Source organism: Ptychodera flava, chromosome 11, assembly GCF_041260155.1.
Source record: "Ptychodera flava strain L36383 chromosome 11, AS_Pfla_20210202, whole genome shotgun sequence".
Lineage (NCBI taxonomy): Eukaryota > Metazoa > Hemichordata > Enteropneusta > Ptychoderidae > Ptychodera > Ptychodera flava.
Genome location: NC_091938.1, coordinates 30,899,886 through 30,915,622, shown reverse-complemented (window position 1 = coordinate 30,915,622; position 15,737 = coordinate 30,899,886). Strand labels below are relative to the sequence as shown.

General features: G+C 34.0%; 1 long non-coding RNA gene across 3 annotated transcripts; it reads right to left on the bottom strand.

The window, feature by feature from the left end:
• Window positions 1-1,475: 1,475 nt before the first annotated feature.
• Window positions 1,476-15,164, bottom strand: LOC139144085 (uncharacterized). Of its 3 annotated transcripts, none has more exons than XR_011554730.1 (7): window positions 8,187-8,202; window positions 7,811-7,828; window positions 7,463-7,480; window positions 6,585-6,602; window positions 3,502-3,537; window positions 3,069-3,153; window positions 1,476-2,659 (listed from the first exon to the last, which is right to left on the bottom strand). It is a non-coding gene; the product is annotated as an uncharacterized lncRNA (long non-coding RNA). The 3 variants fall into 3 exon arrangements; XR_011554731.1 differs by having other exon boundaries at window positions 3,502-3,534; XR_011554729.1 differs by lacking the exons at window positions 7,463-7,480; window positions 7,811-7,828; window positions 8,187-8,202 and adding an exon at window positions 14,028-15,164.
• Between the last annotated feature and the right edge of the window lie 573 nt (window positions 15,165-15,737).

Genomic DNA, 15,737 nt, shown 5'->3' with positions numbered 1-15,737 from the left:
TTTATGGAGATCGAAGGAAGTCGTCTTCATATGAGTATGAATTAAATACGCATAGGTACCAATGGTATGCCAACCGTCTATTAGAATGTTATGACTGAAGAGTTTCAACGTGTGTGTGGTATTTTCAAATCCAGTGAACTTCCTTCATGTGCCTACTAGCTCGTTGCCTGACGACCATTTTGTATATCATTTACTCTCTGTAATGTCCCTAACACGCTCAAAGATTCACATTGTACCTTTACAATCCACCAGAAAGTCATTTCCTCTTTCTATCAAGCTCGACATTCTTGCCATACCTGTATGTAGTTATGTAACTTTATAAATTTTATATTTTTTCTATTTCAGTCCTACATTTCATTACTTCGATATCATCGGTAGTGCAGATTGGATCAGAGACAATTTATATATCAAGTCGTCATGTTTAAGGTTCTGAATAACTTGCAACAGCCGAAGAATGCCAAATCAGCTGCATCCGACAAATCACGCTAATCCGGGACCTTGTCGTATTGCTCGCCTTTTTTTCACTTGCAACTGTCCTAGTCAATAGGCTAAGTGGTCTCCACATCGGGCATTTTGACAGTTTCTGTGAATTGTATTAGAAATGTCGATGTCGAGACGTGTTGGAATTCGAACCAGGTTGTAGACGTTTGCGATTTTTTTTTAATTGGACACGGTTTATGCACAGCCGCTTATTCTAGCTGCAGTGGCGGTTAATTGATATGCTAATTTATTACTGATCTACGACGCAGTACTACAAAATGCCTGTAAGTAGTTAATTTTTTTAAGGGTGACACTTTTGAGGTGCCTTCTCTTCTTTGAAACAGTCCGGGCACCTCTGTTTGTAGCGGGATTTTGGTTTGGTCTCAATAACTTGATATTATCGCCTACAGAATTTGACAGTTTTGAGTTGTGTGAAGTGTTAATGAATGGAAGCAATGTTTAACTGTACTGCGTCGTAATAAATTAGCATAGCAATTCAAAGCCACTGCAGCTAGAATAATCGGTTGTGCATAAACTGTGTCACATTTTGCAGAAAAATTGAAAAAATATCTTGATAACAGTATACTTGTAGATTGAGGTGAACCAACAGGATCAAGGCAAGAATCGAATAAAATAGGAAAGGAAAATCTGGAGGCTGCCAATACGAGGGCGCACTACTATCTGTAATATTCCGGTAGTGTGGATCACAACATAATGTGAAGTGGTTTTCAGGTACGTGTTGCAGGCGAGACCTGTTAATGGATAGTTGTGTTTAATTATTTAGTAATGATATCCAACACTGATCGCGATATTCATACATATATTAAGGGGGAATTTTGAGTCCGGAGACCGGCCAAGTAACTTCAGAATTATAAGTACGAACAAAATAAATAAGAATGGAAACGCACCATAGAGACACCATAAACCGAAATGTAATACATGAGTTATTGCTTATCGTATTAAAATGCCAACAACATGTAAACAATACGCCGGTGAAACAAACACGAGATCAAATATTCAATTCGTAGTCACAAATAAGATGTCATTCTTAAATACCGAGGCTTATGAGACGATTCCCATGAACACACTTAGTCACATGGCATACGTGGTTTGTAAGCTACTCACATTCAATTAACGGGATTGTTCACAAATTCAGTAGACATCAGTTCGATGGCCTAGTGCATAAGGGACGTATCTCTTACACTTTAACACAGGGGATACGCCCGTCTTGCAGTGAACCATCGAGTTGTTGACGATGATATTAGCATCAAAGCCTTTGCGTTGATACCCTTGATTCTCAACATCCCGACTAATGAGCAGAGCTGGAGTCTTATGGTGCGGCTCTGTCTTTATTTCGTCACTATAGTGACTAAATATTTCTTAGTAGAGCTTTGTTATCTACAAATTACATTTCAGAGTCTGAAAAAGTCGAAGACCTATGTTAAATAAGAGATACCGGCTTTCTGTACGGTACGTTGCATGTGTTAATGTAAAACAATTTATTTGTGCAGGTCCTTATTAAACAAATTGGTCACTATAAAGACATGACAACTTGCATATGAATAAATTCGATTATAAAATGAGCAATTGTGAACCCTTGTCGACAATAATTGATTTCTATTTTCATTATGAACTCAGGTACTATTTAAATTTACTCATTTCTTGCAACTGGGAGGGAAGTTTCATACTTCAAAAAAGGCTAATCTCTTTACCTTCTACTTTGCTCTTACTAGGACATTATGGTATGTTCTAACGAAGTCTGCATGTTTCGTGACAAAGTGCTGGATTGTGAAAGGGAGTTTGACAGAATGCAGCCTGCATTCTTTTTCCGCAACCGAACTTTTTGCATATTTTTACAATTCCCTACTGTGTTCAAACTTGCAATTTTGCAGCAGTTTTGCTTATTTCGTTTCTACGTTTTTGCTAACTGCCCTCTCAGGACCCAGTGATCGATAATTCTTTATAAAACTGAAAGCAGGAAAATTGTAAAGACACAAATAGGTCGTTTTTAGCAATATGTTCATATTCCGTCTTAACAACTAAATTCTGAACATTCATCGAAAATGAATTCAAGATGCTACATTTTTGAAAACTGCACGATCTCAAAGAAAGATACTCGCTGGGGATTTGTTGTCATTATATTTACTGTAGTAACTCTTTTGACACCAATCAAATGATACTGAAATGCAAAAGACAAATGCATTAATTAACGCGATCATATAGACAATACATCGAACAAAATCTACTTTATTCGTGAATTATTTTAATTTACGATGAAAGAACATTATGTAAAAGTTTATAATCCCATTCTCTCTTCTAGTGCTGCTTTCAATTATTTGTGTGCGATGGTGAGGGTTGAATTTCAAACCATGTTATTAGATTAGGCTACAAATCACTTCCTGTACTCCGAATTTAAGAAAACAAAAAACCTAGTTTGAAACGTTATCGTAAATGCCCATAATGTAACAAAACAGCTAGTGTGATTTTCGCCTAATCTGTGGTAAATTTCGACAGTGGGTAGTTAACTCTCATATACAAGGATGTCTAACAAACGACGGTCATATCTAACTAAGTATGATCGAGCTTACCTCCATTGTGCCATGTTCTGTGTCATCGCAATCAATGTAAATGCAAATAGCATCAAGCTGGCCATGGATCTTGCTGAGCCGCATTCTGTAAAATATACATTTAAAATGTTAATATGGAGAATATCAATGAGACTTTACATTTAAGAATATGCAAGTAATTTACTATTGGATGAAGCTATGTTCATTATTACACAACTTACCGAAAAGTGGAAGATTCCCGTAGCTTGTGCCCAATTAGACAACATTGCGGGTAAAATATTTGTAACAATTCCACATGCGCCTCTAAGAAGAATCGGAAGGTCGTAATTTTTGAGTTTATAACGAAGAAAGGTACTCTTTGTTACATAAGTATTATTAATATTTTTATCTTTACCTCGCCTTTTCTTTGTTTTTTTTACTATGAGTTTAGCTGACATTATATACATTACTCTACCTGTACTGTCTTCACAAGGTGCGTCTGTGGTTGCTGCTAAAATCAAGAAAACGGAAAATGTAGGACATACTGCGACAAAATATGATCAAAAGTCATCATTGATGACACAGTGCCATTTGTTAATGGATACTTTGATTGCAAGTCCTCAGAGAGGATTGAGTCTTGTTCATTACTTGAGTCTGTGATTAAAATACTGAGATACCGATGGGGCTTAATGGCTTAGAGTGAGTTCCATGGCAGTGGAAACGTAAACCACTCCGGGCTGCCACCCTAATTACAAAAGATAACTGAATTAGTCAATTAGTAATTAATCAACACGATATTGCCAAACATTTTATCATCGTATTATAACACTGGCAGATCATCACCTGTACCACATTTCATAAAATTCAATGCAGTACTTTTGGATATTCACCCTAAAACCAAAAATACACAATGCAAATTAGCAATTAATATACCGCGTCATTGAAATGTATTAGAGATCTGTGAGAGAAAACATCTGTATGTAAACATCTGCAGTATTTCTTGACATATCACTCTAACAAGGAAAGCTTTTTCATATGTATACATTGATAATTTATAAACATGAATTGATAAATCACTTTATTTACTGTTAAAGCAATGTGAGCTCAACATCAGTGCCAAGTTTTATATATGCAAATTAGCAATTAATTTACATTACTTCTTATTGTCTTCACAAAGTATTACAGTACTGACAGATCAACATCTGTACCACGTGTCATCAAATTGGATGCAGTATATTTGGACATATCACTCTAATTAGGAAACTTCACTAAACATGTAAATTAAAAATTTACTATCATGACACTAATAAACGTCTATATTCACTTTTTAAGCAATGTGAGCTCAACATCTGTACAAAGTTTCATGAAATTTGTTGAAGTCTTTCATGACATTTCAGCCTAATTACTAAAATTCATTAAATATGCAAATCAGCAGTTAGTTGACATGATACAACTACATATCTCTACACGCCATTACACTACTTAACTTGAAAATAAACATCTGTACCCTATTTCATCAAATTAAATGCAGCATTACTAGACATATTACACTAATTATGAAAGTTCTTCAAATACGCAAATTAGAAAGATATTGACATGATACTTCTCTATGTCTTCACAGAGTATTCGAGTACTGAGAAATCAAAATCTGTACCACGTTTCATTAAATTTAACGGACATAGCGCACTAATTAGGAAGTTCGTTAAATATACAAATTAGAAATTAATTAATATGATGCTGTTAAGTGTCTTACACACTCCTACATGACTGTGTGCAAAAAATTACCATGTTTTGTCAAATTTGCTGCAGTATTTCTAGACATGTCACCCTAATTACAAAAATTCATCAAGTGTGCAAATTGGCAGATAATTCACACAATACTGACGTATGCCATTGTGTGCTATAAGAACTTCGTTTATCCAAAATCTGCATATCGACCTGCATATGTATGACATAGGGAGTAATCCTTCTAACAGGTTTGAATGAACTTGCTGAAGACATTTCTGAGATATCCGCGTGGACGGGCGGAGGCAAGCAAGCACGCACGGACTTGACCAGACCTGTAAGTCCCCCAGACGTTGCCCTTGGGGACTAAAAACTATGACTTGTGAGTGTCGTTATTTCAATAAAACACTCTGCTTGACGACAAACATACGAGATGTGATAGTATGTAGTTAGAAGCCGACACGTTTATTGTGCGAGCTACTAGAAAATGTACATCGCTAAACAATAAACGCATGTGAGCCGGCTCAAACACCTCAATGTTATCAAAATTTTTTGTTATCAAAATTGTATCAAAATGGAAGCACTTTATGAGTCGATACTGAGGAACATCAATATATACCCACTTGCTAAACAGAATGACTATAACATAGATTTAGAAATAATCTGAAGATTTCAAGCTTTCCTAAAGTGAACTGAACAGACAACGCTACATCATAAAATTCTAAACGTAAAGCTGATATTGAACATCAGACTTGAAGATATTCTAACTAAACAGGATGACTGTTTAATCGATTTAGAAACAATCTGAAGATTTCACAGCCTTCCTACAGTGAACTGACCGGACAGAGTTACATTCTAAAATTCTAAACGTAAAGCTGATATTGAGCATCAGTCTTGAAGGTAAAATAATACAGCTCATCCGTAGGCTGTGTTCTTATTCATCGAACGATAGTCACCCGGGATGTGTTCTTTATTTGTGCTGATCCACGTAAACTACGTTACCAGGCATCAGTTGCCTGCCAGGCATCAATTGCTAACTTCAAAAACGACATTTGCACAAGCGCGAACGGGAATGTAAACGAAGCGAAAACAATAGTCGAGACATTTTTCGGTTAATCCTTCTTTCTGAATAAATGCTGGATACTCTGGTTTCCAACAAGGACTCGAAACGGACGAGAATGATAATCAAAAGTGCATAGAACGTTTTGCAGAAGTATTCCAACTCTGTCGGAAACTTGAAACTTCGTTCACATTATATGCAACACGTTTTGTGTATGGTACTTTTTGATGCATGACCTATAAAACATGTAGTCACTGGTCATGAGCGTAACAGCATACGTCTTTGACCCTGCCCCGGGCCTGTGAGTCTTCCCTAAAACCAGATTGTTTCAGTCGGCTTCGGCCGGTCAATATATGTATACTGTACAATATACCCATATGCATAAGACACGCAGTATCACTGCATAGGACAAAAACTTGGAGCTGACAATAAGCGGCAAAAAGGAAGGGATTAAAATAATAAAGCTCTAGAAAAGATTTGTTCTCAAGTGCAAGATGTTATTCCCCATCTTTCATACAAACTTCGAACAAAGACTTACTCTAGCATGACAAAAAACAAACTAATCAATACCAGGAACGTTACTCTGGAGAATTTGAAAAACTACAGACTTACGTTCATCGTTTATCATGTTTATTCCATAGTAAGTAGAATACACGTCCCGCTGTCAATGTGGCAACGGTTAAATTTCTCAATGTCAATAAGATTGGCGACAATAGTCAGATTCTTGTCATAAGTTAAAGACAAAGTAAGCGTATTCAAAATGTAAAACTTACCTCGTGTCACACTGACGTCTGAAAAAGGAACATCAAAATTTTAAGTTAGGGGCTCATTTTCTATACGCAAACTATTAGGATCTCACACATCTTCAATTAGTCTTCACAGTTAGCTAACATTTAGACGATATCACATTCACAGAATAGGTTGGAAAAACTTATTACTGTTGAGTTTCATCATAGACGCTGGATCGAGAACACGGTCATACAATTCAGTCGTTTTCTATCCGAGAAGAGTGAATATTACTAAGGAAAATTTGAAAAAAACTGCAGACCTCAGGTCATCTTGGATCATGTTTATGCCGTATTAAGTAGAATACCTTCACCTATGTCAATGAGGCAACCATTGTTTTTCTCAATTTCAATAAGATTGGCGACAATAGTTCGATTCTTGTCATCAGTTAAAGACAAAGTAAGCGTGGCAAAATGTAAAACTTATTTCTTGTCACATTGACGTCTGAAAAAAGGAATATGAACATTTCAACTAAGGGGCTCATTTTCTATACGTAAACTATTGGGATCTCACACACGTTCAATAAGTGTTCACAGTTAGCTAAAATTTAGGCAGTATCACATTCAAAGACGACGTTGGAAAAGCTTGTGATTGATGAGTTTCATCATAGACCCTGGAGCGAGAACAGTGTCATACAATTCAGTTGATTTCTATCCGAGAAAAGAGAATAGCACTGAGAAATATTTGAAAAACTGCAGACCTTAGGCCACGTTGACCATATTGTATTCCGTAATAAGTAGAACACCTACGCATATGTAAATAAGGCAACAGTTGTTTTTTCTCATTCTCAATAAGATTGGCGATAATAGTTCGATTCCTATCATAAGTTGATGACAAAGTTAGCGTGTGAAAATGTAGAACTTACTTCGTGTCGCATTGACGTCTGAAAAGGAACATAAAAAATTCAAGTGAGAGGCTCATTGTCTATAAGCAAACTATTGGGATCTAACAAATGTTCGATAATTGTTCATTGTTAGCTAAAATTTAGACGATATCATATTCATAGACGACCACGGAAAAGCTTACGATTGTCAACCACTTATATTTGTAAATTGTGGACTTTTTTATGTACTTGTTTAAAGAAAATTCTTCTCGGTTCCTCTTATGTGATCATCCTCCTGATGATATTTTCAACAAGCAAAGAAATACGACTAAAGAAAAAATCCTTAATGAAGAATATTTATGAAATACTGTATCAATATGACACACTTACCATCTGTTTTCACAGGCTCTGAGGAAAAATGTTGGAATTATGTTATCTATTTAAGGCATATAATGAGTCATTCTATCATTGACCCTCGTGAAAACATGGTTCTATTCAAAAAGGGAGTTTATTCCGTAGAGAGAACGAACGTCGGGTAGAGATACGCCAATTTTTTTTGAATTTTTACGATTTATATCTTGTCTACCACATATGCTTGTCAATCTTATGTTGTTCTTTTCAATTATATATAGCCAATCTATTGTCACAGGCACAGTTGTCTTATCATATTCATGGTGGTTATATCAGTGAATAAAGAAATACGAATAAAATTCATATATACTACTTATAATACAAAACAAACTGCTTTTCAGAACGAAAGACTTACCTGTTCTAACGTGATCTGGAAGACAAACAATTTGAAATATACAAATATATATAGTTGTTTTGTTATGTAGTACTCTATTCAAATGGAGCGAATCCTCTCAAGTTGTACTTCACGTCAGAAACAGATATTCAAAGTTTTGAATTTTTATGATTGTTTTCTGCTCAACCACTTATATTTGTCAATTTTAGACTTATTTATGTACTTGTTTAAAGAAAATTCTTCTCCATACTCTTATGTGATCGTCCCCATGATGATAGTTGCAACAAGCAAAGAAATACGACTTAAGGAAAAATCTTTCTTGAAAAACACTTAAGAAATACTGTATCAATATGACACACTTACCATCTGTTTTCACAGGCTCTGAAAGAAAAAAAAGGTGGAATTATATTATCTATTAAAGGCATATAATGGGTCCTTCTATCATAGACCCTCGAGAAAAACATCGTTCTGTTAAAAAAGGGAGTTTATTCCGTAGAGAGAACGAACGTTTGGAAGAGATACGCCAAATTTTTGAATTTTTCGGATATACATCTTGTCTACCACATATGTTTGTCCTTTTTATGTTTTTCTTTGCAATAACATATAACTAATGTATTTTCACAGGTATGGTTGTCTTATCATATTCATGGTGGTTATATTAGTGAATAAAGAAATACGAATAAAATTCATATATGCTTCTTAAAATACAAAACAAAACTGTGTTTCAGGACGAAAGACTTACCTGTTCTAACGTGATCTGGAAGACAAACAGTTTGAAATATACGAATATATATATATATAGTTGTTTTGTTATGTAGTACTCTATTCAAATGTAGCGAATCCTCTAAGGTTGTAATGCACGTCAGAAACAGATATTCAAAGTTTTGAATTTTTATAAATGTTTTCTTGTCAACCATTTATATTTGTCAATTTTAGACTTTTCTATGTACTTGTTTCAAGAAAATTCTTCACGGTTTCTCTTATATGATCATCCTCCTGATTATAGTTCCAACAAGCAAAGAAATACGACTAAAGGAAAAATCCTTCTTCAAAAACACTTATGAAATACTGTATCAATATGACACACTAACCATCTGTTTTCACAGGCTCTGAAAGAAAAAAAAGTTGGAATTATATTATCTATTTAAGGCATATAATGGGTCGTTCTATCATAGACCCTCGAGAAAAATATTGTTCTATTCTAAAAGGGTATTTATTCCGTAGAGAGAACGAAAGATGGGGAGGGATACGCCAAAATTTGAATTTTTATGATTTACATCTGTTCTACCACATATGTTTGTCATTGTAATGTTTTTCTTTGCAATTACATATAACTAATGTATTTTCACAGGCACGGTTGTCTTATCATATTCATTGTGGTTATATTAGTGAAAAAAGAAATACGAATTAAATTCATATATACTACTTATAATACAAAACAAACTGCTTTTCAGAACGAAAGACTTACCTGTTCTAACGTGATCTGAAAGACAAACAATTTGAAATATACAAATATATATATAAATATAGTTGCTTTTTGATGTAGTACTCTCTTCAAATGTAACAAACGCTCGAAAGTTGTAATGAACGTCAGAAACAGATATTCAAAGTTTTTAATTTTTATTATTGTTTTCTGCTCAACCCCTTATATTTATCAAATGTAGACTTTTCTATGTACTTGTTTCAAGAAAATTCTTCTCCATCCTCTTATGTGATCGTCCCCCTGATGATAGTTCCAACAAGCAAGGAAATACGACTAAAGGAAAAATCCTTCTTGAAAAACACTTATGAAATACTGTATCAATATGACACACTTACCATCTGTTTTCACAGGCTCTGAAAGAAACAAAGTTGGAATTATATTATCTATTTAAGGCATATAATGGGTCGTTCTTTCATAGACCCTCGACAAAAACATGGTTCTATTCTAAAAGGGTATCTATTCCGTAGAGAGAACGAAATATGGGGAGGGATACGCCAAAATTTGAATTTTTATGATTTACATATGGTCTACCACATATGTTTGTCATTGTAATGTTTTTCTTTGCAATTACATATACCTACTGTATTTTCACAGGCACGGTTGTCTTATCATATTCATGGTGGTTATATTATTGAATTAAGAAATACGAATTAAATTCATATATACTACTTAAAATATAAAACAAATTGTGTTTCAGAACAAAAGACTTACCTGTTCTAACGTGATCTGGAAGACAAATAATTTGAAATATACAAATATATATATAGTTGCTTTTTCATGTAGTACTCTATTCAAATGTAACGAACGGTCTAAAGTTGTAATGCACGTCAGAAACAGATATTCAAAGTTTTGAACTTTTATGGTTGAATTCTACTCAACCCCTTATATTTGTCAATTTAGACTTTTTTATGTACTTGTTTCAAGAAAATTATTCTCGGTTCCTCTTATGTGATTGTCCCCCTGATGATATTTCCAACAAGCAAAGAAATACGACTAAAGGAAAAATCCTTCTTGAAAAACACTTATGAAATACTGTATCAATATGACACACTTACCATCTGTTTTCACAGGCTCTGAAAGAAAAAAAGTTGGAATTATATTATCTATTTTAGGCATATAATCGGTCGTTCTATCATAGACCCTCGAGAAAAACATGTTTCTATTCTAAAAGGGTAGTTATTCTGAAGAGAGAACGAAAGATGGGGAGGGATACGCCAAAATTTGAATTTTTATGATTTACATCTGTTCTACCACATATGTTTGTCATTGTAATGTTTTTCTTTGCAATTACATATAACTACTGTATTTTCACAGGCACGATTGTCTTATCATATTCATGGTGGTTATTTTATTGAATTAAGAAATACGAATTAAATTCATATCTACTACTTAAAATATAAAACAAATTGTGTTTCAGAACAAAAGACTTACCTGTTCTAACGTGATCTGGAAGACAAATAATTTGAAATATACAAATATAAATATAGATGCTTTTTGATGTAGTGCTCTATTCAAATGTAACAAACGCTCTAAAGTTGTAATGCACGTCAGAAACAGATATTCAAAGTTTTGAACTTTTATGGTTGAATTCTACTCAACCCCTTATATTTGTCAATTTAGACTTTTTTTATGTACTTGTTTCAAGAAAATTCTTCTCGGTTCCTCTTATGTGATTGTTCCCCTGATGATATTTCCAACAAGCAAAGAAATACGACTAAAGGAAAAACCCTTCTTCAAAAACACATATGAAATACTGTATCAATATGAAACACTTACCATCTGTTTTCACAGGCTCTGAAAAAAAAGTTGAAATTATTTTATTTATTTAAGGCACATAACGGGTCGTTCTATCTCAGACTCCCAAGAAAATCATTGATCTATTCTAAGGGGGAGTTCATTCCGTAGAGAGAACATACGTTTGGGAGAGATACGCCAAATTTTTGAATTTTTCGGATATACATCTGGTCTACCACATATGTTTGTCCTTTTTATGTTTTTCTTTGCAATAACATATAACTAATGTATTTTCACAGGCACGGTTGTATTATCATATTCATGGTGGTTATATTAGTGAATAAAGAAATACGAAAAAATTCATATATACTACTTATAATACAAAACAAAACTGTGTTTCAGAACGAAAAACTTACCTGTTCTAACGTGATCTGGAAGACAAACAATTTGAAATATACAAATATATATATATATATATATATATATATATATATATATATATATATATATATATATATATATATATATATATTCATATATATATATATATTTTTTTTGTTATGTAGTACTCTATTCAAATGTGGCAAATCCTCTCAAGTTGTAATGCACGTCAGAAACAGATATTCAAAGTTTTGAATTTTTATAATTGTTTTCTTCTATACTATTTCTATACGTCAACTATTGGGATCTCACACATTTTCAATAAGTGTTCACAGTTAGCTAAAATTTAGGCAGTATCACATTCAAAGACGACGTTGGAAAAGCTTGTGATTGATGAGTTTCATCATAGACCCTGGAGCGAGAACAGTGTCATACAATTCAGTTGATTTCTATCCGAGAAAAGAGAATAGTACCGAGAAATATTTGAAAAACTGCAGACCTTAGGCCACGTTGAACATATTGTATTCCGTAATAAGTAGAACACCTACGCATATGTAAATAAGGCAAAAGTTGTTTTCCTCATTCTCAATAAGATTGGCGACAATAGTTCGATTCCTATCGTTAGTTGATGACGAAGTTAGCGTGTGAAAATGTAGAACTTACTTCGTGTCGCATTGACGTCTGAAAAAGGAACATAAAAATTTCAAGTGAGGATCTCATTGTCTATAAGCAAACTATTGGGATCTTACAAATGTCCAATAATTGTTCACAGTTAGCTAAAATTTAGATAAGATCACATTCACAGATGACGTTTGAAAAGCTTATGATTTTTTAGTTTCATGATAGACCCTGGATCGAGAACAGGTCATACAATTCAGTCGTTTTCCCATTCGAGCAATATGATGTCGACAATATGTTCACGATTTTATGATACAGCCAATATTATGCTAATTGTATTTGACAATAGATACTAAAGGTATTGATAGTTTCGATGAATAAGGTTAATTAAACCTGGCATAATAAATGATCTTTCGTCATGGTATGTACCTTGATTGCATAATTCTTATGGTTTCTTTTTACTCCTGCTTTTCATTCGAATGAATAAATAAATAAATACCAATAAATAATATCGATGCTAATGTCAATACAGCAATTAAATGATTAGCGAGTCAAAGTAAAATACTTACAGAGTGTACCATCAACGTCTGAAAAAAAGGTTGAAATAATATTAATATATAATGAAAATCCATCGACATACAGATGTATCTTTAAATGTAACAAAAATAACGACTGCTTTCTTTTAAACATTTTTGTAATGCCGACCTTATGCATTGTTTATGATCTTGGTAAATGAATTAACGTCTCTGACAATATGCCCGATATCCTAGAATACAAAGACGTTATCTCAAAGATGAACTCTGCCAATGGGGTGTATCATCATCACCTCAAAAATCAATAATTATGACTTTTTTGCGTGCTTTGTATGCAAGCGACAAAGGTAAACACTAAACAGTATATATTTGCTGTTTAAAATACTTACAACATATGATGACAATTTGCCAAATTCCTACTAATCACAGCTTCCATTTGATCACCGGCGCGGGCATTACAGAGATCGGATTAACAAGGAAACTTTGTACATATTTAACAGTCAATATTTCTACTAAGTTTATGTTCAGGCAAACTAGTATGGAAGTATTCTGCCTTTTATGATACTACTTGTCACGTGTTTATTTCTGCTGGTTATGCATGCCATGCAATAAAACACCAAGAGAAGTCTGTAGCGTCGAACACCAAGATCAGTTAACAGAAACTAACTTCAGTATGACAAAATCTTTTTGCCCACGTACAACGGATATTGAGCAAGAGAAGGTACAGTACAATGGAACCACATGCATAAAAAAGAAAATTTACAGGTGACACATATCGTCCAAGAAACGTCGAGATTCGAAAATAATAAAGGTTAAGAATACATTTCTTCTCCAGGGGAAGATAATCATTCTTCATACAAACTTCGATAAAGGTTTACTCTAACATTACAAAATACAAACTGATCACTTCCAGGAATGTTATTGAAGATAATTTGAAAAACTGCAGATCTAAGGTTATCTTTGATCAAGTTCTATTCCAAAATCAGTAGATGACCTGTACCTATGTAACTGAGGCAACAGTTGTTGTTCTCAATTTCAATAAGATTGGCGACAATAGTTCGATTCTTATCATAAGTTGAGAACAAAGCTAGCGTCTTAAAATGTGGAACTTACTTCGTGTCACATTGACGTCTGAAAAGGAAACAAAAATTTCAAGTGAGGGGCTCATTTTCTATACGCAAACTGTTGGGACCTCACACAAGTTCAATAATCGTTCACAGTTCGCTAAAATTGAGTTGATATAACATTCACAGACGACGTTGGAGGAAGATGTTGTTGTTGAGTTTCATGATAGACCCTGGAGCAAGAACAGCCTAAATGCTATTTAACAGCATAACATGATTAGCCTCTCAAAATGAAAAACTTACCGCGTGTTACATCAATGTCTGAAAAACGAGCCATTAAAGTGGTATAAATATATTGATAAACAAATCACCAACATACACTTCAGCTATGAATGTAACATGAAGATATCAATTGCTTCCTTTTGACAGCTGCCGTCGATTTCCATTTCACATTGTCCGGCCATTACTTGTCTTACAGGATCATTTAACAAGAACTTACTCTAGTGTAACACTAACAATTTTGCCAACGTACAAAGAATAGTTTGTATGTGCGATGTCTGATAGTGAGTGTGCGTGCGTGAGTGCTTCACGAACTCTACAAGGTGTGGAGCGGTCTCAGTCAGAAAAATGTAACAACTTTGCCGGCTAGTGAACCACTCTTTTTGGGGAGTGGAGATTTAGCCGAGCGGTTCTCTATGTGGCCTCTCCGCTAGGCGACTGATGCCGTATGTTGTGGGTTCGAACCCGATTGAAAACTAGCCGTATGTATTACACAGTAAAAAGGGCTGCACAACATTTAAACCTGCAAAATACAGGCACTATCACAATATTGGACAAAATGTGGAGATGACACTGGGAGTCCCGCAAAGGACGGGATTCTAAATAATGTACGTTTAGAGTACAATTTTGGCTTGATGCCGATAAATTATTTCTAAACTTTCATGAAAACATCAAAATAGATTCTTTTGAAGCGTGACAAATAATCATAGCGATCACTACATGGAATATTACTGAGGAACATTATTAACGAAATTGCAGACCGAAGATTATCTTTGATCATGTTCTATTCTATCACCAGTACAGTACCAACATCCACATCAAAGAACCAAAGATGATTTTCTCAATATCAATAAGACTAACGGCAGTAGTCAAGTACTGATCATAGGTTAAAGACTGATCTTGCGTGACAAAATTGCAAACTAACCTCTTGTCACCTTAATGTCTGCAAAGGTAACATCAAAATTTCAACTGTTAGATCGATTTTCTATACGAAAGCGGTTGATATCTCAGGCATATTAAACAATCAATGGCAGGTCAAATGTAGACGATATCACATTCAAAGACGATATTGGCAAGGTTATAGTTATTAGGTTTCATTATTGATTCTGAGACAATTTCGCTCTTAACAAGGTCATTCAACTGAGCTGATTTTCTATCGCATCAAATTCAACTCGACAAATAGTTCCCGAACGATCAGTAATATCAGTTATATTAAATTGAATTTACAAGATTATGCCTATTTTACAATAGGTAGTTCAAGTATTTAGAATTTTGATATATCAACTTAATTTGAAAGAGTATAATGTATGATTTTATTCACTATGTAATTTTCAGGAATAATTATTCTCTTTTGATTTGTAGCCTTCTCTATGTATATAAATTATAGTTCCCATTGACCCTGTTGTTTTTTCTAACTCCTGTTCGTTAACCTAATGACTGAATCTGTAGGTATAAACCATATTTTTGCTTATTTAAATAC